This window comes from Bufo gargarizans, chromosome 1 (assembly GCF_014858855.1).
Source record: "Bufo gargarizans isolate SCDJY-AF-19 chromosome 1, ASM1485885v1, whole genome shotgun sequence".
Lineage (NCBI taxonomy): Eukaryota > Metazoa > Chordata > Amphibia > Anura > Bufonidae > Bufo > Bufo gargarizans.
Genome location: NC_058080.1, coordinates 63101615 through 63126452, shown reverse-complemented (window position 1 = coordinate 63126452; position 24838 = coordinate 63101615). Strand labels below are relative to the sequence as shown.

Genomic DNA, 24838 nt, shown 5'->3' with positions numbered 1-24838 from the left:
GACATTTTGTGAATATTTGTCTGTACTTGCAGCATCAAGGTGCAAACAAAAAGAAAAAAGTTTAATCCCCAATTTACTAATGGTAGTGTGGGTGGGGAGCAAGAAAACCTACTTTGTCTTTTACTGGTAGTACCCGTTTTCTCCTGTCTGCCGAGGTGGCGCTAAAGTCCAAAACTGTGAAAATCGAACCATTTATCGACAGTGGGGCAGGAGTTAACTTGATTGATGGACAGTTTGTATGCATTCACGGGTTGACTACTAATGCATAAGAGAATAGTATTTCTGTCATTGCAATTGACTCAGCACCTCTCGCCCAAAAATGCCTGTCGCAGGTAGTGAATGACATTCATTTAAGAGTGGGTGATTTGCATCAGGAATCTGTCTCCTGTTATGTGTTGGAGGGTCTGCCTGCTCCGTTGGTGTTGGGCTTACTATGGTTAAGCAAACATAACCCTAACATCGATTGGCAAACGAGACAGATTCTCGAGTGGAGTGATTTTTGCTGTCTTTAACTGTCTTAATGCATCGTTCTCTATGGTTACCACTAAACCTGTACCCTCGTTCATTTCAGAATTTTCTGATGTGTTTTTTGAGAGTGGTAATCAGGAGTTGTCTCCGCACCGGAGTATGACTGTCCCGTCAATCTTATTCCCGGAGCTAAATTGCCCAAATCTTGGTTGGCTATGCGAGAGTATATCACCAAGAGTTTGGCAAAGGGACATATTAGACCATCCAAGTCCCCAGTGGCTGCTGGATTCTTCTTTGTAAAGAAAAAGGATGGTACCCTGAGACCATGTCTGGACTTCCGTGAGCTCAATCGTATTAACGTCCGTGATCCTTACCCCCTTCCTTTGATTCCGGATTTGTTTAGTCAGATTGTCGGTGTGCCAAGGTGTTCTCTAAATTATATCTGAGGGAGGCATATAATCTGGTAAGGCTCAAGGAGGGGGGTGAGTGGAAGATCGCATTTAATACCCCTGAGGGTCATTTTGAAAACCTGATCATGCCCTTTGGGTTAACCAATGCTCCTGCGGTTTTTCAACACTTTGTCAATGACATCTTTCATCATCTGGTGGGGAGGTTTGTCGTTGTATACCTTGATGACATACTAATTTATTTGCCTAATATGGAGACTCATCAGGATCATGTGAGACAGGTGTTACAGATTCTAAGAGAGAATAAGTTGTATGCTAAGATGGAAAAGTGTGTATTTGCTGTACAGGAAGTGCAATTTCTGGGTTACCTGCTCTTATCCTCAGGTTTTCGTATGGATCCCGAGAAGGTCCGTGCCGAAAATCTGAAAGCGCTTATGCGGTTTTTGAGGTTTACCAGCTACTACCCTAAATTTATCTTGAACCATTCATCGGTGGTTAAACATTTAAAGGGAACCTGTCACCAGGATTTTGTGTATAGAGCTGAGGACATGGGCTGCTAGATGGCTGCTAGCACATCCGCAATACCCAGTCCCTATAGCTCTGTGTGCTTTTATTGTGTAATAAAACGATTTGATACATATGCAAATTAACCTTAGATGAGTCCTGTATGTGTGATGAGTCAGGGACAGGACTCATCTCAGGTTAATTTGCATATGTATCAAGTCGGTTTTTTACACAATAAAAGCACACAGAGCTATGGGGACTGGATATTGCAGATGTGCTAGCGGCCATCTAGCAACCCATGTCCGCAACTCTATACACAAAATCCCGATGACAGGTTTCCTTTAACAGACATGACTAGGAAGGTTGCTGATATTTCTATCTGATCTGATGCGGCATTACAGGCCTTTCTGCTGTGAAAGAATGTTTTGCTTCGGCCCCTATTCTGGTGCAACCGGACGTGTCTCAGCCATTTATTGTTGAGGTTGACGCGTCTGAGGTAGGGGTAGGAGCAATATTGTCGCAGGGTCCTTCACCCAGTAAATGGCGCCCATGTGCATTTTTCTCTAATAAACTCTCGACTGCTGAAAAGAATTATGATTTGGGGAATAGGGAATTGCTGGCCATTAATTTGGCGTTCGAGGAATGGCGGCATTGGTTGGATGGAGCAATTCATCCTATTACGGTAATTACGGATCACAAGAATCTGGCCTACTTGGATTCGGCTAAGCGACTGAACCCAAGGCAGACGAGATGGTCATTATTTTTCACTAGATTTAACTTCATCGTCACTTACCGCCCTGGGGTTAAGATAAGAACGTTAAGGCGGATGCTTCGTCACGTAGCTTTCCTGGAAGGGGGGGGGGGGGGGGGTGAGTCTAATGACCCTAGTCCCATTTTATCTGAAGGGGTGGTTATATCCGCTCTTTATCCTGATCCTGATCTCGAGGCCAGAGTGTTGGAGGCACAGGAGGATTCTGGGAGTAGATTGACTGTCGATCTCATCTCTCGCAGATTCTGGTGGCCGGGGTTGCGTAAGTATATTGAGGACTATGTGTCAGCCTGTGGTACCTGTGCACGTGCTAAGGTGACACATACTCGGCCTTCTGGATCTCTGCTTCCATTGCCCATCCCGTCCAGACCTTGGACCCATTTGTCCATGGATTTATCACGGATTTACTCAAATTCTTCGGGAAAGACCGTGATTCTGGTGGTTGTCGATCGTTTTAGTAAAATGGCACAATTTATTGCATTACCTAGTCTACCCAATGCTAAAACTCTTGCGCAGGTGTTTGTCGACAACATCGTGAAACTATATGGCATTCCCTCTGATGTGGTGTCCGATAGAGGGACTCAGTTTGTTTCCAGATTCTGGAGAGCGTTCTGTACTCGTCTGGGTGTACAATTGTCCTTCTCTTCGGCTTTTTATCCTCAGTCGAACGGACAGACAGAGCGCACTAATCAGAATCTGGAGACTTACTTGAGATGTTTTGTTTCAGAGAATCAGGAAGAGTGGTCTTCATTTTTGTCGTTAGCTGAGTTTGCTATAAATAACCGTAGACAGGAATCCACTGATACGTCGCCGTTTTTGGGGCATCCACAGTTTGGTACATTTTCTGGTGCTCATAATTCTGGCATTCCTTAGGAGGAACGATTTTCTTCTTCTTTGTCTTCTATTTGGCGGAAAATCCTAAATAACCTGGAAAAGATGGGCAACCGGTATAAGCGTGCGGCTGACAGGAAACGTACAGGGAGTGCAGAATTATTAGGCAAATTGTATTTTTGAGGATTAATTTTATTATTGAACAACAACCATGTTCTCAATGAACCCAAAAAACTCATTAATATCAAAGCTGAATATTTTTGGAAGTAGTTTTTAGTTTGTTTTTAGTTTTAGCTATTTTAGGGGGATATCTGTGTGTGTAGGTGACTATTACTGTGCATAATTATTAGGCAACTTAACAAAAAACAAATATATACCCATTTCAATTATTTATTTTTACCAGTGAAACCAATATAACATCTCAACATTCACAAATATACATTTCTGACATTCAAAAACAAAACAAAAACAAATCAGTGACCAATATAAACACCTTTCTTTGCAAGGACACTCAAAAGTGTTTTGATCTGTTCACCATCAACATTGCGTGCAGCAGCAACCACAGCCTCCCAGACACTGTTCAGAGAGGTGTACTGTTTTCCCTCCTTGTAAATCTCACATTTGATGATGGACCACAGGTTCTCAATGGGGTTCAGATCAGGTGAACAAGGAGGCCATGTCATTAGATTTTCTTCTTTTATACCCTTTCTTGCCAGCCACGCTGTGGAGTACTTGGACGCGTGTGATGGAGCATTGTCCTGCATGAAAATCATGTTTTTCTTGAAGGATGCAGACTTCTTCCTGTACCACTGCTTGAAGAAGGTGTCTTCCAGAAACTGGCAGTAGGACTGGGAGTTGAGCTTGACTCCATCCTCAACCCGAAAAGGCCCCACAAGCTCATCTTTGATGATACCAGCCCAAACCAGTACTCCACCTCCACCTTGCTGGCGTCTGAGTCGGACTGGAGCTCTCTGCCCTTTACCAATCCAGCCACGGGCCCATCCATCTGGCCCATCAAGACTCACTCTCATTTCATCAGTCCATAAAACCTTAGAAAAATCAGTCTTGAGATATTTCTTGGCCCAGTCTTGACGTTTCAGCTTGTGTGTCTTGTTCAGTGGTGGTCGTCTTTCAGCCTTTCTTACCTTGGCCATGTCTCTGAGTATTGCACACCTTGTGCTTTTGGGCACTCCAGTGATGTTGCAGCTCTGAAATATGGCCAAACTGGTGGCAAGTGGCATCTTGGCAGCTGCACGCTTGACTTTTCTCAGTTCATGGGCAGTTATTTTGCGCCTTGGTTTTTCCACACGCTTCTTGCGACCCTGTTGACTATTTTGAATGAAACGCTTGATTGTTCGATGATCACGCTTCAGAAGCTTTGCAATTTTAAGAGTGCTGCATCCCTCTGCAAGATATCTCACTATTTTTGACTTTTCTGAGCCTGTCAAGTCCTTCTTTTGACCCATTTTGCCAAAGGAAAGGAAGTTGCCTAATAATTATGCACACCTGATATAGGGTGTTGATGTCATTAGACCACACCCCTTCTCATTACAGAGATGCACATCACCTAATATGCTTAATTGGTAGTAGGCTTTCGAGCCTATACAGCTTGGAGTAAGACAATATGCATAAAGAGGATGATGTGGTCAAAATACTAATTTGCCTAATAATTCTGCACTCCCTGTGTGACTGGTCCGGATCTGAGAGTGGGTGATTCTGTGTGGCTGTCTACAAGAAACACTAAACTTAAGGTACCTTCTTGGAAGTTGGGACCAAGATTTATTGGTCCATATAAGATCACTGCCATTGTTAACCCTGTAGCCTTCCATCTTAAACTTCCTCAGGCATTGAAAATCCATAAAGTTGTTAAAGAAACGTGTTGAACCTGTTGAGCCGTCCTCCTTGCCTCCTGCTCCTGTCATGGTGGACGGCAATTTAGAATTTCAGATCAGCAGGATTGTGGACTCCCGAGTTCTCCGGAGATCCCTCCAGTATCTCGTTCATTGGAGAGGGTACGGACTAGATGAGAGGATGTGGGTTCCAGCGACCGATGTTAATGCTAGTCGTCTGGTGAGAGCATTCCACAGAGCTCATCCTGATAAGGTCGGTCCTGGATGCCCGGAGGTCACCTGTAGAAGGGGGGGTACTGTATAGGTAATAGCTGGGCTCTAGGGTAATACTTCAGTTAAATCAGGGTCAGTCTTAATTAACGACCAATATTGATTCAAAATATCTTGAACCTGCTGAGACTCTGAGTCAAAAGTACCGATGATCCTAATTGGTTCTTGTGGACTCGTTCTCTTCACTTGTGGCTGTAATAGGAAGGAACGGTCTCTAGAATTAGCCCAGTTCCACCCTTTATATAAGCATGGACTCGGGTATCCTCTTTGTTTGAAATGATGAAATAGCTTAGATGCCTCATATGTGAAATTTCCTGATTCAGAACAGTTTCTCCGAACCCTCAGAAACTGTCCTTTGGGGATACCTTTTTTTAAAGGCTTAGGGTGGAAACTATCCCATTGTAAGAGACTATTAGTCGGGGTCTTTTTCCGTAATTATTTTATGTAATTATTTTCATCTCTCTCTAGGCATACATCCAGGAAAGTAATGGCATTACAGTGTATTTCTGAGGTAAAAAATAAACCTATGTGGTTGGAATTTAATATGTCCATAAACTGTTGAAAATCACTTTCAGTCCCTGACCACAGAAGTAAGACATCATCTATGAATCTGGACCAAAGAGATATATATCTGGTCCAGTATGTCATAGATTTGGAGAAGACCTCTGTATCCTCCCACCAGCCCAGAAGCAGATTTGCATAAGTTAGTGCACAAGGGCTACCCATAGCGGTTCCCCTGAGCTGGTGGTAGAAACGGTCCTCAAGCACAAAGTAGTTGTGTGTTAGAACGAAGTTGAGTAATTGTAGAGCAAATAAGTTGTATTGATGCATATCCTTTGATCTGGAGCCTAGAAAATATTTAACTGATGTTAGACCCTTATTGTGGGGAATTAAAGTGTAGAGTGCCTCTACATCAATAGAGTCAAACCAACTATCTGGTTCTATGGTGATGCCCTCAACTCGTTTTAATAGATCCGTCATATCACGTAGATACGACGGTAAGGCAGATACAAAGGGACGTAGTACTTGATCAATGTAGGTTCCTGCATGATGGGTTAAACTATCAATTCCTGAAACTATAGGACGTCCTTTTAGGGGAATAGTCCCTTTGTGGATTTTGGGGAGTCCATAAAATGTTGCTGTTTTTGGAGTTGAAGGTAACAGAAACGCAACTTTCTTTGCGGTCTATACATTTGTCTTCTAGACCTTCTCGTAGAATTTGAGATAGCTCAGCTGAATAATTGAGAGTTGTGTCTACCCTCAATACTTCATATCTCTTTTTGTCTGATAATAAAGAAAAGCACATGTCCCTATATTGTTGAAGGGAGAAAATATTAATGTTTGCTTCATTCAGTGTTTTTGGTGGCATTTTTACACTTTTGTTTCTTAGAGTGTCCGCTTGGTCGTTCATTATCATCTAATAGATGTATCAGATTGTCAAAGCCCTCGAAATCACCTATTTCTAGGCCTAATTCGGAGCATCTCTTTTTATCCGATGTAGCAAAAATCTTATGCCATCTGAGTTTCCTCGTAAAGAGATGTATATCTTTGATCCAGTCAAAGCAGTTGAATCGTGTGGTTGGCACAAAGGTAAGTCCTTTTCTCAGTACAGACATTTCATCTTTGGACAAAACCGTCCCTGATAGATTTATAATCAGGGTATTATCTATGGGTGGTGTGTTCATTTTTTGTTGTTGTGTTGTTGGGGTTGTTGTCGGCCCCTAATGCATAGGTGTTTGGTGGAGGTTGGCCTAAAAAATTTGGGGGGTTTGGTATGGGTATTACAGATAAGCCAGAGGGTCCAGATGAACACCGATCCTGCTCTGATTGTTCCTGCGTTCTTTCAATCCTCATCCTGTCTCCCATTCCTCTCATATTTTGTGGGCCCCATTGTTTAGATGGATATGTGTACTGCTCGTTCCTCCAATTAGATCTCAAGCCCGGGTATCTATTTCGTCCCCTAGCGCGACCCCTCCCCCTCCAATTTGTTATTGGATTCGGATATTGTGGTCGATACGGGATAGATTCCGGATCTGAACTTTCCGCTTCTGAGGCTGACTTTTCCGTGATTGAACCCCTTTGGCCCACCCCACTATTTGTGTATGCAGTATTATTCCTGAACTCCGTTAGATCTTTAGTAAATTGTCTGTGTTTCCTTTCAACCAATGTTGTTCTGAATTTTTTAATATTGCTTTGTAACTCGAGTTCCTTTTTGGTGAACTCCATGTGGTCTTTAAATTTAAGTGCTGTCTCTGTCAGGGCTACATTACGTTTCTCTAACTGTTCAATATAAATTTTCTCCTGGTCCAATAGCAGTTGCATAAATCTTATGGAACTCGCTGTGGCCTCAGTCTCCCATTTCAATAATAATTCAGTACTACTGATGCGTGCTGCTGGACGTATATAAATCCGTAAACCACTCGGCACAATTTAATTCTTTATGTAATTATCTAGGGATTGAATCTCCCACCATGCTTTAATGTACTCTTTATGTATGCCATATACGTCCTTGAAAGTGGTTTTGATAGAGGACTAGTTTTATTGGATAAAGTAAGCTCCTTATCCGAAAAGATCTCACTTCCAACAGCCACCTATCTTCATTTGTTTGCATGCGCAAAAAAACGGCCATCCCAAAATGCAACAATAGCTGATACTAAATATAGTTTTAAAGGAAACCTGTCATGTGGATATTTGATTATAATCTAACTAATTATTTACAATTATTAACTACTAAAAAGTGCCTTAGATGTATTCACTTACTGGTGTGACAGATGGTTACCTCATAATATACACACAAAGATGCCACATGTCGCATGCTAATGAGCTGATTTGAGTCCAGCGTGATGTCATTGAGTCCAGCGTTTATTTAATTAACAGCTATAGCCACTGCCCTGCCCACCTGCTGCTGATTCATATGGAAAATAACTGTCAATCAGCAGCAGGTAGGCGGGGAGAGTCAGGAGCTCATGAATATTCAGGACTCACCATTATGAGCTGGAGCTTTTCAATACAAGATGTTGGCAGATTGACTGGGTCAATTAAAGAAAGTGACCCAGCATTTTGCTAAGCAAATCAGTCACTTATTTATGTTGCCCTTAGTTAGGACACCATAAAACTGGTGATAGGTTCCCTTTAACTTAAAAAATTTGAGACTCACAGATTAAACATAACCCTGTTCAAGGGGACTATAGTAGAATGTGGCAATTTTAATCAGATTCACAGGAACATCACTCTTCTAAAAAGTAACCTTTAATGATTCAATAATAAAAGCCAATACACCCTTAATACAATGAAAAAAATAATAATAATGAAAAAACTAATGCGATATGACTATTCCAATGGCTTAAGATTGTAGGAGGGTAGGCAGTCATTTCATAGGCCTTGGACAGGGGCGCTATCGCTGATACTGGCCCTATTACTGCCTCTCTACCTGCAAACGGAATAGCTGCCCCGATAGGGGCGATCCCGTGTCTCGTGCCTCATGATGGCCCTAGGATGACCCTGACACGGGGGAGTATTCCAACTATGTGGAATGGTGGCCCTAGTAACTCAAAGCTTGTCTACACTAGGACACTTTTATTGCGTTTGTCTGTGTATAAATATGTGCACTGCTCATTACAATAAAGAAGGCCATTACGAGGAACACATCTTGTATGTGTCTCTGTGTGGTGACCTCGAGCCGGCTCACTCAACTTCAGAACTATTAGGACACCGCATCACATCAGAAGGTCAGTTTGCAACCACAGAAACACAGCGCAAAATTTCGTGTAGTGACATGATGATGTCATCATGTTGGCCTGGGGCACGGTGAAGTTATCACCGATTTCACACAGTATCTTCGATCAAGAGGGCCTCTACAGCCTCTCTGTTAGAAAATGGATAAAGTGAGTGTGTATTTTTTGCCACTATTTCAGGAAAAATAGATTTGTTACCACAAAGCGCAAGGAAATTCAGCTTTGCAGCAAATCAAAATTTTCCTGAAATTCAGGTCGAAGTCAATTTTTTTGGCTTCAATTCGCTCAACATTAATGCTGGGAGTTGTAGTTTCACAACTCCTGGAGTGCCGAAGGTTGCTGATCCCTGGATTAACCTATAATTCTTAGAGTAACCAAATGCTCAAACCAGGCAAAAGTGAGTAGCTCAGTGGTTAGCGCTGGTGTCTTGCAGCGTTGGGATCCTGGGTATGAATCCGACCTACGATAACATCTCCATGGAGTTTGTATGTTCTGCCCCCCGTCTACATGGGTTTCCTCCCACACTCCAAAAACGTACTCATATGTTCTGGAGAATTTGGAATTTATATTGTGAATTCCATGGATATGTCATCAATGTCACATAGGTGAGGGTCCCACATCTGAGGCCTGCTCTTATCTTCAGAATGGAACCCTGTGCATACGCGGCCATCCTCCATTAACCACAGTGGGAGTTCCAAAAATAGCTAAGCTCTGACTCGACAATTTCTTCCAGTCCCATAGGCCCACTTCACATATCTCAGTTGTGTTCGGCCAGCTATTTTAGACCCGGAGCCGGACACAACTGATAGATGTGAGCAGATCCAGCATCTGTAGCCTGATGGCGCCTGATAGAAAAGCTTAGCATGCAACGTTTTTCTGTCCGGCGCTATTTGGCATTCAGCATCACAGCTGATGCGCTGGATGTATGAGTGCGATCCTGTAGAAAACTAGGGGAATCAGTTTTGGCTTTAGTTCTCTTTTGACATTTTCCACTTCATGCAGGAGGGGAACAAAACTTGAACACTTGACATATGTGAAGGGGGCCATAGAGGTGAATGGAGAGGTAATCAGGTTTGTGTGGTGCACTCTCCATTCCCCGGGGACTGTGCCTGCTTGCTTGGCAATCAACAGAGAGCACGCCGCACATATGCAGTGCGCTCTCCTTCACTTTTAGGGCCCCATTCAGGAAATAGGAGCTGGTCCTAGAGGTGGGACCCACATCTATCTGGCATTGATAGCATATTCTAGTGAAATGCCATCAATGTCCCAGATGGGAATACCCCTTTACCAAAAGCGAAATGCCATCAATGTCCCAGATGGGAATACCCCTTTACCAAAAGCAAATGGATGTAATCAAAATAATTCATTTTCAGATCCAGGAGCTGGCTCGAAAAATGTTGAATATTTTTTTATAGCCCAACCCCTTTTAACTCCTTAGGACTAGGCCATTTTTTGTTTGTGCGCTTTCAGTTTTTCCTTTTCTCCTTCCAAGAGCCATAACTTTTTAAATGTTTTAATCACATAGCCAAATAAGGGCTTATTTCTTGTGGAACAAGTAGTATTTTTAATGGCACCATTTAATTTACCATATTTTGTACTGTAAAAACAGTAAAAAAAAATATATTTGTGGGATGAAATTGAAAAAAAATATGCAATTTCACGACTATTGTCGTGATTGGATATTTTTTTATTTCCATAATACCTCTTTAACCCCTTTGTGCCCCCTAATGTAATGGTACGCTAGCAGGACACTAGGCAGCGGGGTCATTAGCTGATCCAGCTCCATATGTGGCGAGTGCCAGCTGTGTATTGAAGATGGCAGATGGTCACAATCACTGGAATCATAGATAATGCCCCCCAAAAAAGTTCTGAGTGTCAGAATTTAGCGATGCAAAGAAAATGTTAATTTTTTTAATTTTTTTTTTTTAAGTAGTAAAACAAAATAAAAATTATATACATCTCCGTAATTGTACTGACCTGCAGAATGAGCTTGTCATGTCATTTTTAGCGAATGGTAAATGACATAAAAACAAAACCCGAAAAACTGGTTTTCAATACAAGGTATTATCAATTATATGGTGCCATTAAAAAATCCAGCTTGTCCTGCAAAAGATAATCATTAATAACGTTGTGTGAATGGAAAAGTCAAAATGTTATGGATCTTGGAAGGCGGGGAGGAAAAAATGAAAACGGAAAATTGATAAAGTCCTTAAGGGGTTAAAATATCCTATTATTTTATGTATATATCACCTATGCAGGTCTAACAGATGAATATCGGATCAGACAACTCAGGGTTGTCTATAGGTGTGCATAACAGCTGTATACAAAAAAAAAGCTACTAAGAGTTTGTTTTTGGGAATGGTGCTGTTTTTGCAGCTTGTGTCTGGGCATGTAAACATAGCCGTACTCTAAAAACTCCACTACTAAATGTCACAGTGCGGTCCACGGTGACGTTTTCCTTGTGGCTGGCTGTGCCCTTGCGTACTGGCTGCAGGCCGAAATCCTATGCAGGCCGGTTGCTAGGGGCTGCATGCTGGTTGCGGGGTCTGTTGTGAACTGCCTGTGTATGTTTGCTCTCCCCGTCTCTGTCACGGGAGGTTGTTTCCTGTGATGCTTCTGATTGTCTGTGGTGCCGGGTTGGTTGTGCTCTGGCATACTGGCTGCGGGTGTCTCCGTTTTTGCCGGTTGCCAGGGGCAACGCCAGGTTCTGTGCCTGTGTCCTGTTGTTCTGAGCTCCGGTTCTGATAGGGTTAATTAACTCTCCTGTCTACTGTGCCTGGGTGTGGCTTTCCAGGTGCCTCGTTACCCAGCTGTATAGACTAGGGATCGACCGATTATCGCTTTGGCCGATATTATCGGCCGATATTCCTGTTTTTGCAAGTTATCGGTATCGACATCTGAACTGCCGATACCACAGATAATGCTTACACCGCCCGTCCGAAGTCTCTGAGTCCGCCATGTCTTTCGGCTGCCAGTGCCAACTATCGCGGGAGTACAGGAGAGACTACGCGTGTGGGCGTGCCTGCCCACAACCTCCCCGAACAGAACTCCGTAGGCGACGCTGACGTCATTGGAGGCGGGAAAGTGGTCAGTGGAGAACCAGACTGCCTGCCGAGATTACAGTCAGACTCACTATACACTTGTGCTATGGTAAAATAAATACGTGCGCCGTCATAGAAGATGATATATACAGTTTGTTACCTACACACCTTATATACTTCATATACTATTATACATATACATTGTGTTATGTATTATATACCTTGTACTACATCATACACACATTATATAGTATGTAATTGTAATGTGTGTATGATGTAGTATGAGGTATATATAATACATATAACACACTGTATATGTTCTGTATAAGAGCATGATGCATATAACACACCTCATAATATTACACATATACAGTGTGTTATATATCATAAACCTCGCTCATACTACATCATACACTCCTTAGAGTCCTTATATACCTGATCATAGTATACATATACATAACATATACGGTGTGTTATATACATCATGCTATTATACATATACAGTGTGTTATATGTATTATATATACCTCATACTACATCATACACACATTATAATGACATTCTATATAATGTGTGTATGATGTAGTATGAATATGAGTTATATAATACACACTGTATATGTATAATAGTATGAGGTATATATAACACACAATATATATTATGTATACTATTATCAGGTATATAAGGAGTATATGATGTAGTTATGAGTGAGGTATTATATAACACACTGTATATGTGTAATATGAGGTATGTATAAGGAGTGTATGATGTAGTATGAGGTTTAACACACTGTATATGTGGGTATATATTTATATACGTCATAATATTATACAGTTACAGTGTGTTATACATTACATATATATATATATATACAGTACAGACCAAAAGTTTGGACACACCTTCTCATTCAAAAAGTTTTCTTTATTTTCATGACTATGAAAATTGTAGATTCACACTGAAGACATCAAAACTATGAATTAGCACATGTGGAATTATATATATAACAAAAAAGTGTGAAACAACTGAAAATATGTCATATTCTAGGTTCTTCAAAGTAGCCACCTTTTGCTTTGATTACTGCTTTGCACACTCTTGGCATTCTCTTGATGAGCTTCAAGAGGTAGTCACCTGAAATGGTCTTCCAACAGTCTTGAAGGAGTTCCCAGAGATGCTTAGCACTTGTTGGCCCTTTTGCCTTCACTCTGCGTTCCAGCTCACCCCAAACCATCTCAATTGGGTTCAGGTCCAGTGACTGTGGAGGCCAGGTCATCTGGCGCAGCACGCCATCACTCTCCTTCATGGTCAAATAGCCCTTACACACCCTGGAGGTGTGTTTGGGGTCATTGTCCTGTAGAAAAATAAATGATGGTCCAACTAAACGCAAACCGGATGGAATAGCATGCCGCTGCAAGATGCTGTGGTAGCCATGCTGGTTCAGTATGCCTTCAATTTTGAATAAATCCCCAACAGTGTCACCAGCAAAGCACCCCCACACCATCACACCGCCTCCTCGATGCTTCACGGTGGGAACCAGGCATGTAGAGTCCATCTGTTCACCTTTTCTGCGTCGCACAAAGACACGGTGGTTGGAAGCAAAGATCTCAAATTTGGACTCATCAGACCAAAGCACAGATTTCCACTGGTCTAATGTCCATTCCTTGTGTTCTTTAGCCCAAACAAGTCTCTTCTGCTTGTTGCCTGTCCTTAGCAGTGGTTTCCTAGCAGATATTTTACCATGAAGGCCTGATTCACACAGTCTCCTCTTAACAGTTGTTCTAGAGATGTGTCTGCTGCTAGAACTCTGTGTGGCATTGACCTGGTCTCTAATCTGAGCTGCTGTTAACCTGCGATTTCTGAGGCTGGTGACTCGGATGAACTTATCCTCCGCAGCAGAGGTGACTCTTGGTCTTCCTTTCCTGGGGCGGTCCGCATGTGTAGCCAGTTTCTTTGTAGCGCTTGATGGTTTTTGTGACTGCACTTGGGGACACTTTCAAAGTTTTCCCAAATTTTCGGACTGACTGACGTTCATTTCTTAAAGTAATGATGGCCACTCGTTTTTCTTTACTTAGCTGCTTTTTTCTTGCCATAATACAAATTCTAACAGTCTATTCGGTAGGACTATCAGCTGTATATCCACCTGACTTCTCCACAATGCAACTGATAGTCCCAACTCCATTTATAAGGCAAGAAATCCCACTTATTAAACCTGACAAGGCACACCTGTGAAGTGAAATCCATTTCAGGTGACTACCTCTTGAAGCTCATCAAGAGAATGCCAAGAGTGTGCAAAGCAGTAATCAAAGCAAAAGGTGGCTACTTTGAAGAACCTAGAATATGACATATTTTCAGTTGTTTCACACTTTTTTGTTATGTATATAATTCCACATGTGTTAATTCATAGTTTTGATGCCTTCAGTGTGAATCTACAATTTTCATAGTCATGAAAATAAAGAAAACTCTTTGAATGAGAAGGTGTGTCCAAACTTTTGGTCTCTACTGTATATATTTTACTCCCCCCTCGATTCCACATATTTCTTGCACACTGTTCCTTAATCTGTACTGCTCCTAAAAAGCTAATAGCACTAGTAGTCCTGTAACCCTCTTCTATCAATGCAGATGGATGCACAAAGAAAAAGTAAAAGCATAGTTTGGGACTATTTTAGTCAACCCACCCCAGGATGGGCAATGTGCTACACATGCAAAACCAATGTGAGCATGGGATCTGCAACTGAAAAAACAAAGAATACATTAAATCTTTGGACCCATCCAAGAATTAATCATGTTGAATTATTTATTGACGCACCAAAATAAATTTGATCATCTGAAACACCAACTCTACTTCAGCCAAAAATAAAAGACCTATTTCAGAAACACACAAAGTGGCAAAATTCTGATGAAAGATCCCAACTTCTGGATAGAGCAATCACAGAGATGATGGTTATGGATAACCAGCCATTTACAATGGTGTCTGACTCTGGCTTTAAGCTCTTGATGTCCATAGTTGAGCCAAGGTACACGCTGAAAAATGAAAAGTTTTACAGAACGGAAATGCTGCCAAAGATTCATCACAAGGTGGTTCAGAAAGTGGAAACAATGTTACAACCAGAGAACGCTGGCAATTCACTCTTATTCACTACTGACTGCTGGTCTGGATCAACAGAATCACTAATGAGTCTTACGTGTCACTTCACTGATAATGGATGGACAAAAAGGCAGTTGGTGTTGAACACAAATGTGATGCAAGGATTCCACACTGGCGAGAACATTAAAGAAATGTTTCTAGGCATGCTGTCACGGATGGTGTTACAGAAAACTAGAAGACACAAATGAAGATCCAACTGACTTGATCCAAAACTAAGGAACAAAAGGGTAAGCCCTGTAACAGCGCTAGCTCTCTCCCTTACTGCTCAGCCTATGCATAAATCTCAATGGTAGAAAATTGCATACCCTCGTTCCTCTACTGTATGACACCTGAACACCCTATAATAGTGATGGGACACGACCACCGGCTCCATACACTTAATACGGAAGGAGTCAGGGTCACCTAGGATCAAGAAATAAAGAAACAGACTTATCTTGTGGATGCAGCAGTAACAGCTTCTAGCTTCAGCACACTCCAGGAAGTTGTATAAACCGCAAGGTGAGGAAGTATGGGGAGGAGATATATAGGGAGGCAATCACTGCTAATAGATGACAGCTGGGAGAGGGAGGAGAGATGTCAAAACGAAAGCAAAACAAAAGAAGATCATGCAGGAAGTACTGAAGAACGTCTATCAGAACTTCTCAAAGATCTGGTGGTGACAGTACCCCTCCCTCTACGAGTGGACTCCGGACACTCAGAGCCCACCTTCTCAGGATGGGACCTATGGAATGCCCTGAGAAGACGAGTGGCCTTAATGTCCGCCACTGGAACCCACATCCTCTCCTCAGGACCATAACCCTCCCAAAGAACGAGGCACTGAAGAGAACCGCAGACAATACAAGAGTCCACAATCCTAGAGACCTTAAATTCAAGATTACTGTCAACCACAATCGGAGGAGGAGGCAAAGAGGAGGGTACAGTGGGTTGGACATAAGGTTTTAATAGGGACTTGTGAAAAACATTATGGATCTTCCAAGTCTGAGGAAGATCAAGACGGTAGGCAACGGGATTGATGACGGACAAGATTTTGTAAGGCCCAATAAACTTAGGACTAGTGATGAGCGGGAGGTGCCATATTCGATTTCGCGATATTTCACGAATATTCAATTGAATATTCGTGATATATTTGTCAAAATCGAATATTCGTAATTATTCCAATTATCGTGAATAATATGCGATTTAATTAATCGCGTATTGCGATTTTTCTTTTAATAGTATAAGGCAACGTCCCTATGACTAATTGACTATGGCTAGGCTAATATGTGTATTTTACGAAATTTCGTTATATTGCTCTAACTTCGTCTTTTTGAATATTACGAATATTCTAAAAGACGAAGTTAGAGCAATATTAAGAATATACGTAAAAAGTTGAAATCGCAATTCGATTATTATAACTTGAATTAATCGAATTGCGATTTCAACTTGGACCTGGTTTACTATGGTTGCTGCTATATTCCATATTCGTTAATTTTAGCCTAATATGGAATATAGCAGTGCTAAGTTGAAATCGCAATTCGATTAATTCAAGTTATAATAATCGAATTGCGATTTCAACTTAGCACTGCTATATTACATATTAGGCTAGAATTAACGAATATGGAATATAGCAGTACTAAGTTGAAATCGCCATGCGATTACTTCGAGTTATATTAATCACATTGCGATTTCAACTTGGACCTGGTTTACTATAGTTGGCTTCAATGGCTTGGTAGAATTAGCGAATATGATGAATGTATTCGTCATATTCCACAAAACGAAGATAACGAATGTATTCGTCATATTCCACAAAACGAAGATAAAGAAGTATTCTCCATCTTCGTCTTAGCTACCTATTCATCAACTTCGCTAATTCTAGCAATCATATAGGAAAGTTGACTATAGAGACAGCTAAGTTTAATTCGCTATGCGATTATATTACTTAGCTTTTTTTTTTATAAATAGAATAATTATAATAATTATCAGGTATTATAATTATTCAATTTATTTAAAAAAAAAGCTAAGTAATATAATCGCATAGCGAATTAAACTTAGCTGTCTCTATAGTAAACTTTCCTATATGATTGCTAGAATTCGCGAAGTTGATGAATAGGTAGCTAAAACGAAGATGGAGAATACTTCTTTATCTTCGTTTTGTGGAATATGACGAATACATTCGTTATCTTCGTTTTGTGGAAAATGACGAATACATTCGTCATATTTGCAAATTCTACCAAGCCATTGAAGCCAGCCATAGTAAACCAGGTCCAAGTTGAAATCACAATGCGATTAATATAACTCGAAGTAATCGCATGGCGATTTCAACTTAGCACTGCTATATGCCATATTAGGCTAGAATTAACGAATATGGAATATAGCAGTGTTAAGTTGAAATCGCAATTCGATTATTATAACTTGAATTAATCGAATTGCGATTTCAACGTAATTCTCAAATCCGACAGTACATTCTAGTATATGGAGACGTTCCCATGGTGATGGGAATGCTCCATGAGCACGACAGGTAAGAACAACTTTAGGGAAGTGGGAAAGAAAAAAATATAACAATAAAAAAATAAAAAAAATATAATATTCGATATCGCGAATATATAGCACTATATATATATATATATATATATAGCAATATATATATAATTAAATATTCGCGAAATCTCGATATTCAAGAAAAAAAATTGCAATTCGAATATTCACGCTCAACACTACTTAGGACCCAACTTCCAGGAGGGAACCTTCAATTTGATATTCTTAGTAGAGAACCATACTAGATCACCAACATTCAGGTCCGGACCAGGCACACGTCTCTTATCCGCCACACGCCTATATCTCTCACTCATGCTCTTTAGATTATCCTAAATCTTTTGCCAAATAGATGACAAAGACGAGGAGAATCTCTCCTCATCAGGTAAACCAAAAGCCCCCTCTCCAGAGAATGTCCCAAACTGCAGATGAAACCCATATACACCAAAAAATTGTGACTTATCAGAGGACTCCTGACGACGGTTATTTAAAGCAAACTCAGCAAGGGATAGAAAAGAACACCAATCCTCCTGATTCTCCGCCACAAAACAATGCAGATATGTCTCCAGATTCTGATTGACGCGCTCTGTCTGGCCATTCGACTGCGGGTGGAAAGCAGAGAATGACAACCGAACCCCCAAGCGAGAACAGAAGGCCTTCCAGAATCTGGAAACAAACTGCGTGCCCCTATCAGAGACTATGTCTGAAGGGAGAACATGCAGTTTGACAATGTGATCAATAAATGCCTGCACCAGCGTTTTAGCATTGGGCAAGCCAGGAAAAGGAACAAAATGCGCCATTTTGCTAAAACGGTCCACCACCACCAGAATCACAGTCTTCCCCGAGGAAGGAGGCAGGTCCGTGATGAAATCCATGGACAGATGTGTCCAAGGACGGGAAGGAATGGGTAACGGAAGGAGAGGACCCGATGGCCGTGAATGAGGGACTTTGGCACGAGCGCAGGTCTTGCAGGCTGCCACAAAACCCTCAACTGACTTATGAAGAGCCGGCCACCAGAATCCCTGAGCAATGAGATCCACTGTGGCTCTACCCCCCGGGTGGCCAGCAAGGACAGTATTGTGGTGCTCCTTAAAAAGCACAAAGATCAGGAGCCTCTGCCTGGGCTGCCTGAACCTCTGCCTCCAATTCAGAATAAAGAGCAGACACAACCACCCCTTTAGTCAAAATGGACCCGGGTCTTCAAAGTTTCCCCCTCCCGGAAAACAACGTGACAATGCGTCCGCCTTCACATTCTTAACCCCAGGGCGGAACGTGACAACAAAATTAAACCTTGAAAAGAACAAAGACCATCTGGCCTATCTCGGGTTCAGACGCTTGGCTGACTCCAAGTAGGCCAGATTTTTATGGTCGGTAAACACGGTAATAGGGTGTCTGGCTCCGTCTAGCCAATGGCGCCATTCCACAAAAGCTAACTTGATGGCCAACAACTCCCTATTTCCCACATCATAATTTCTCTCTGCGGAGGAGAGTTTCTTCGAGAAAAAGGCACACGGTCGCCATTTGGCAGGAGAGGGACCCTGAGCCAAGACTGCACCCACACCCACTTCAGAAGCGTCAATCTCAACTATGAAGGGTAGAGAGACATCAGGTTGTACCAAGATGGGAGCGGAAGCAAAACTCTCCTTGATCCCAGAAAAGGCCTTATGCGCCTCTACCGACCAGGAGGAAAAATCTACCCCCTTTCTAGTCATATCAGTGAGTGGTTTAACAACAGAGGAATAATTCAAAATAAACTTCCTGTAATAATTGGCAAAACCCAAAAAGCGCATCAGCGCCTTCTGATTCTCAGGAAGCTCCCACTCAAGCACAGCGCGGGCCTTCTCGGGGTCCATGCGAAAACCAGAAGCGGAGAGAAGAAACCCCAGAAATTGAATTTCTGGAACCCCAAACACACATTTTTCCAGTTTAGCGTACAATTTATTCTCCCGCAGAATGAGCAAGACCTGACGTAGGTGGTCCTGATGAGTTTTGAAATCAGGAGAAAAAATCTAAATGTCTTCTAGATACACTAGTACAAATTTCCCCATTAAATGATAAAAAATGCTGTTCACAAAATGCTGGAAGACGGCTGGAGCATTCATCAAACCAAAAGGCATAACCAAATTCTCAAAATGGCCCTCAGGGGTATTGAAGGCCGTCTTCCATTCGTCTCCTTCTCTGACCCTGACCAGATTGTATGCCCCTCTTAAATCCAACTTGGAAAAAACTTTAGCCCCAACAATCTGGTTAAACAGGTCCGGAATCAGAGGAAGCGGATATGGGTCATGAATTGTGATACTGTTCAGCTCCCTGAAATCCAGACATGGTCTTAAAGAACCATCTTTTTTCTTAACAAAGAAAAAACCAGCGGCAACAGGTGACTTCGAGGGTCGTATGTGTCCCTTTCTCAGGCTCTCAGAGATATAAGCACGCATAGCGACCCTTTCAGGTTGGGAGAGATTGTATAAACGAGATTTAGGCAGCTTGGCACCTGGGATGAGATTAATAGGGCAATTGTACTCCCTGTGAGGGAGCAGCTCCTGAACACCACTCTCAGAAAACACATCCGAAAATTCAGAGAGAAAAGGTGGTACAGTCTTAGTAGAAACCTCTGAAACAGATGTGGAGAGGCAATTCTCTCTGCAAAAGTCACTCCAACCATTTATTTGCCTCGCTTGCCAATCAATGGTGGGGTTATGTTTAGTGAGCCAGGGTAGCCCCAATACTAGAGGAGTAGGTAACCCGCTTAGGACAAAACATGACACATCCTCAACATGAGTATCATTCACAATCAAACGGATATTGTGAACTATGCCTTTTAAAGATTTTTGAGAAAGTGGAGCGGAATCAATAGCAAAAACAGGTATGTCCTTTCCCAAAGTGCATACCTGGAAACCATGTGTTATAGCAAATTGATTATCAATTAGATTGACAGCTGCTCCACTATCTACAAAAATCTCAAAAAGAATGTTCTTGCTCTCAAGCGCCACCCTGGCAGGTAGGACAAAACGGGAACTACAAGCAAACGAAAAACCTTCAATTTCCGCATCAACCTTGCCAATAGTAACAGATAGAACGTTTTTAGAGGACTTTTTTCTTTTTGTTACTTTATGACTCTCAAAAAACTGCCTGAATCTCCATGAGGGACAAACATTTGCCAAATGATTTATACCTCCACAACAGAAACAAACCCTCCTCTGAGAGCTGAATCCTCTGTTGTTAGAGGCAAGCAAACCCAGCTGCATGGGCTCCTGCTCAGAGGGGAATGAGAGAGACTGAGACCCCTGCGCACTGAATGAGACCGCCGCACTGTCCTTGGACTGAGTATGACAGGAAGGAGTGATCTCTCCTCTCCCTCTAAGACGCCTGTCAATACGAACGGCCCGAGACATGGCACACTCCAAGGAGGTAGGTCTCTCATGAAAGGCAAATGCATCTTTCAATCCCTCTGAAAGACCATGGCAAAATTGACTTCGGAGTGCAGCATCATTCCAACCAGTATCAGCTGCCCATTTCCGAAATTCTGAACAGTATATCTCTGTGGACTGTTTTACCCTGGCATAAAACATGTAGTCTAGATTCAGCCAGAGCAATACGATCCGGATCATCATATATCTGTCCCAGGGCTAAAAACAATTAATCCTCTGAACGGAGGGGCCGTGCCCCCACCGGCAGCGAAAAGGCCCAAGACTGAGCGTTATCCCTGAGCAGCAAGATGATGATCCCCTCCCTCTGCTCCTCATCACCAGAGGAATGAGGAAGTAGGCAAAAATGGAGTTTACAAGCCTCTCTAAAATGAACAAAATTCTCACTACCCCCGGAGAACGTATCCGGGAGCGAGATCTTAGGCTCAGAACAAACTCCATGAACGCAAGCTGAACCGGTCACCTGAAACTGAGATACAGTTTTATGGAGATCTGCTACCTCCAATGAAAGACCCTGCATGCGTTATTCAAAAGTGAAACCAGATCCATGCTTGAGACGGTTTAGGCGGTTTATAATGTCACGGATGGTGTTGCAGAAAACTAGAAGACACAAATAAAGATCCGACTGACTTGATCCAAAACTAAGGAACAAAAGGGTAAGCCCTGTAACAGCCCTAGCTCTCTCCCTTACTGCTCAGCCTATGCAAAAATCTCAATGGTAGAAAATTGCATACCCTCGTTCCTCGACTGTATGACACCTGAACACCCTACACTTAATACGGAGGGAGTCAGGGTCACCTAGGATCAAGCCCACTGGAAAACAGAAATAAAGAAACAGACTTATCTTGTGGATCCAGCAGTAACAGCTTCTAGCTTCAGCACACTCCAGGACGTTGTATAAACCGCAAGGTGAGGCAGTATGGGGAGGAGATATATAGGGAGGCAATCACTGCTAATAGATGACAGCTGGGAGAGGGAGGAGAGATGTCAAAATGAAAGCAAAACAAAAGAAGATCATGCAGGAAGTACTGAAGAACGTCTATCAGAACTTCTCAAAGATCTGGTGGTGACACATGCTTGATGACTGGGGGATAACCAAAGATCGAGTGCAGCTTGTGCTTCGAGACAGCGGAACAAACATGGTGAAAGGAATGAAGCTTGTTGAAGTGTCAGATCTCAGCTGCATGGCACACACCCTACAACTTGTAGTAAATGATGGTCTGTCAAGTCAGAGAGCTGTGAGCGACAAAAATGCCATGCTAAAGAAGTGCGCAAGTCATTTCCACCATTCATTCATTGCCAAGCACCGACTGAGGTGCATTCAGTCAGACCTTGGCCTGCCCCAAAACAGCCTGATTCAGGCTGTTCCAACACGGTGGAACTCCACACTCCATATGCTACAAAGAATGTTGGAACAAAAGTGAGCTCTTAGCATCTACGCTGGTGAACATGGAGGATATTCCTGCCCTAATGCTGATCAGTGGGAGATTCTAGCAAATCTGATTCAGACCCTCCTCCCAATAGAGGAAGTGACCCTAGAGGTTAGCCATAACGACTCAAGTGTGTCATCCGTCATTCCGTCAGTGCTGAACATGCTTATTCAAGAGAATGAAGGGCCCACTACACGAGGCATTAAAACACTCAGGGAGGTCATGAAGGAAAGCCTCACCAAACATTTTTTGAAGTATGAAGAGAATATAAACGTAGTGTTGGCATGTCTTTTACATCCTCGATTCAAACATCATGCTTTTTCTTCTGATAATCTATTGAGCAAGGCAAAAGAATGGCTGACAGAAGATATGCAAAAGGAGGTGCAGGTTCTAGAAAGGTCACATCTGGAAGAGCCTGATGCTACTAGTCTGGAAGAGCCTGCTACTAGTACTACTAGTCTGGAAGAACAGGATGATGATGCAACAGAAACATACAAATTCCCAAAAAGGAAACACATGGAAAAAAAGCTTAAACATGGCCAAATTGATGCCATGTTCAGCGTTTTATTGGGGCCTCATGTAGAGGATTCTCTAACTTTACCAGAAGTCGGCCTTGATGATGAGCTTCATCTTTATTTGAAAGAACCAGTGATCAATAGAAAGGACAATCCACTTGAATAGGGGAAAGAAAATGAGGCACGCTTTAAAACCCTTGCTTCTTATGCCAGAAGATACCTTTGCTCCCCACCCTCCTCTGTACCTAGTGAGCGTGTTTTTAGTGAAGTGTCAGCAATCTACAAAAGTAACAGAAGCCTTTTAACAGGCAAACATGCAGAAATGTTGTGCTTTCTGCACTACAATGTACTCCTTCTCAACTGGAAGTATTGAAGAAATTCTAAATGTTCTCTGTGTACGGCATGAACCGAGGCGGGCTCTCAGCACATAAATGTGAAAGGATAAATTCTAGCACTGGATAAATTTACCGTTACACTTGCATTGTCTTTATTTTTCATTTCATATCACAGGTTACATCTTGTGGACATCACCTCCCACCACCACAGGTTGACATGTTTTGAATGTTCAGGAGGTTACAACTAGGGTACTTTCACACTTGCGTTTTTCCTTTCCGGCATAGAGTTCCCTCACAGGGGCTCTATACCAGAAAAGAACTGATCAGTTTTATCCCCATGCATTCTGAATGGAGAGCAATCCGATCAGGATGCATCAGGATGTCTTCAGTTCAGTCTTTTTGACTGATCAGGCACAAGATAAAACCGCAGCATGCTACGGTTTTATCTCCGGCCAAAAAAACTGAAGACTTGCCTGAATGCCATTTTTTTCCATAGGAATGTATTAGTGCCAGAGCTGGCATTCAAAATACCGGAATGCCATTTCCGTCCTTCCGGTCTGCGCATGCACAGACCGGTAAAAATGTGAAAAAAAATCTAAAGGGATCTGGACAGACGGATCCGTTCTTTCAATGCATTTTTAAGACGGATCAGGATCACGATCAGTCTTAAAATGCAATAAGTTGCCATACGTTTTGCTGGATCCGTCTGGTCCAGTCTCAGTAGCCAAGAGTCTGGTCAACAAAATCCTCACCCTGCCGGATCCGTCTGGTCCAGTCTCAGTAGCCAAGAGTCTGGTCAACAAAATCCTCACCCTGATACTCCTTCCACCCACCATGGAGAGTCTTGGCAAATAAGTGATCCCACACTTGGATATTCCGAGGAGCTCTTTTCATTGACATGCCTTAATTTGGGCCTCTCGCCAAGCCCGCTTGAAGAGGGACATGAGGAGATCTTGTACCCTGATTCCCAAACTCTGGAGCATCCACATTCAGAACAAGATCACGGTGGGGATCGGCAATTAGTGTTTCACGAGGTGGATGATGATGATGAGACACAGTTGCTAATAAGTCAACCGCAAGTAGTGTCTTAAGAGGTTCATGATGAGGATGAGACACAGTTGTTAATAACTGAGGTTGTTGTTAGGTCAACAAGTCAGGAGGATGACCAGAGTGAGAAAGTGGAAGAGGAGGTGCTGGCCGATGAAGTCACTGACCCATCCTGGGAAGGTGGGAAGCCGAGCGAGGACAGCAGTACAGAGGAGGAGGGATCCGGAGCACCGCAACAGACTGGAAGAGGCAGTGGGGTGGCAAAAGGTAGAAGGCAGGCCACACCAAACAGGGCCGCTACTGTTCCTCAGAGAACCCCCTTAGGGAAGATGTTCCGAAGTCTGGCATTTTTTTTTTTGTACAATAAAAGAATTGTCATTTACAACCTGTGTCGTACCAAAATGGGCAGGGGCATGAACACTAACAACTAGGGATGAGCGAACTCGAACTGTATAGTTCGGGTTCGTACCGAATTTTGGGGTGTCCGTGACACGGACCCGAACCCGGACATTTTCGTAAAAGTCCGGGTTCGGGTTCGGTGTTCGTCGCTTTCTTCGCG

The 24838-nt window shown here is 42.5% G+C and overlaps 1 pseudogene; it reads left to right on the top strand.

Moving 5' to 3' along the window:
• Positions 1 to 23063, top strand: part of LOC122924506 — a 33488-nt pseudogene extending 10425 nt beyond the window's left edge.
• Positions 23064 to 24838: the final 1775 nt, after the last annotated feature.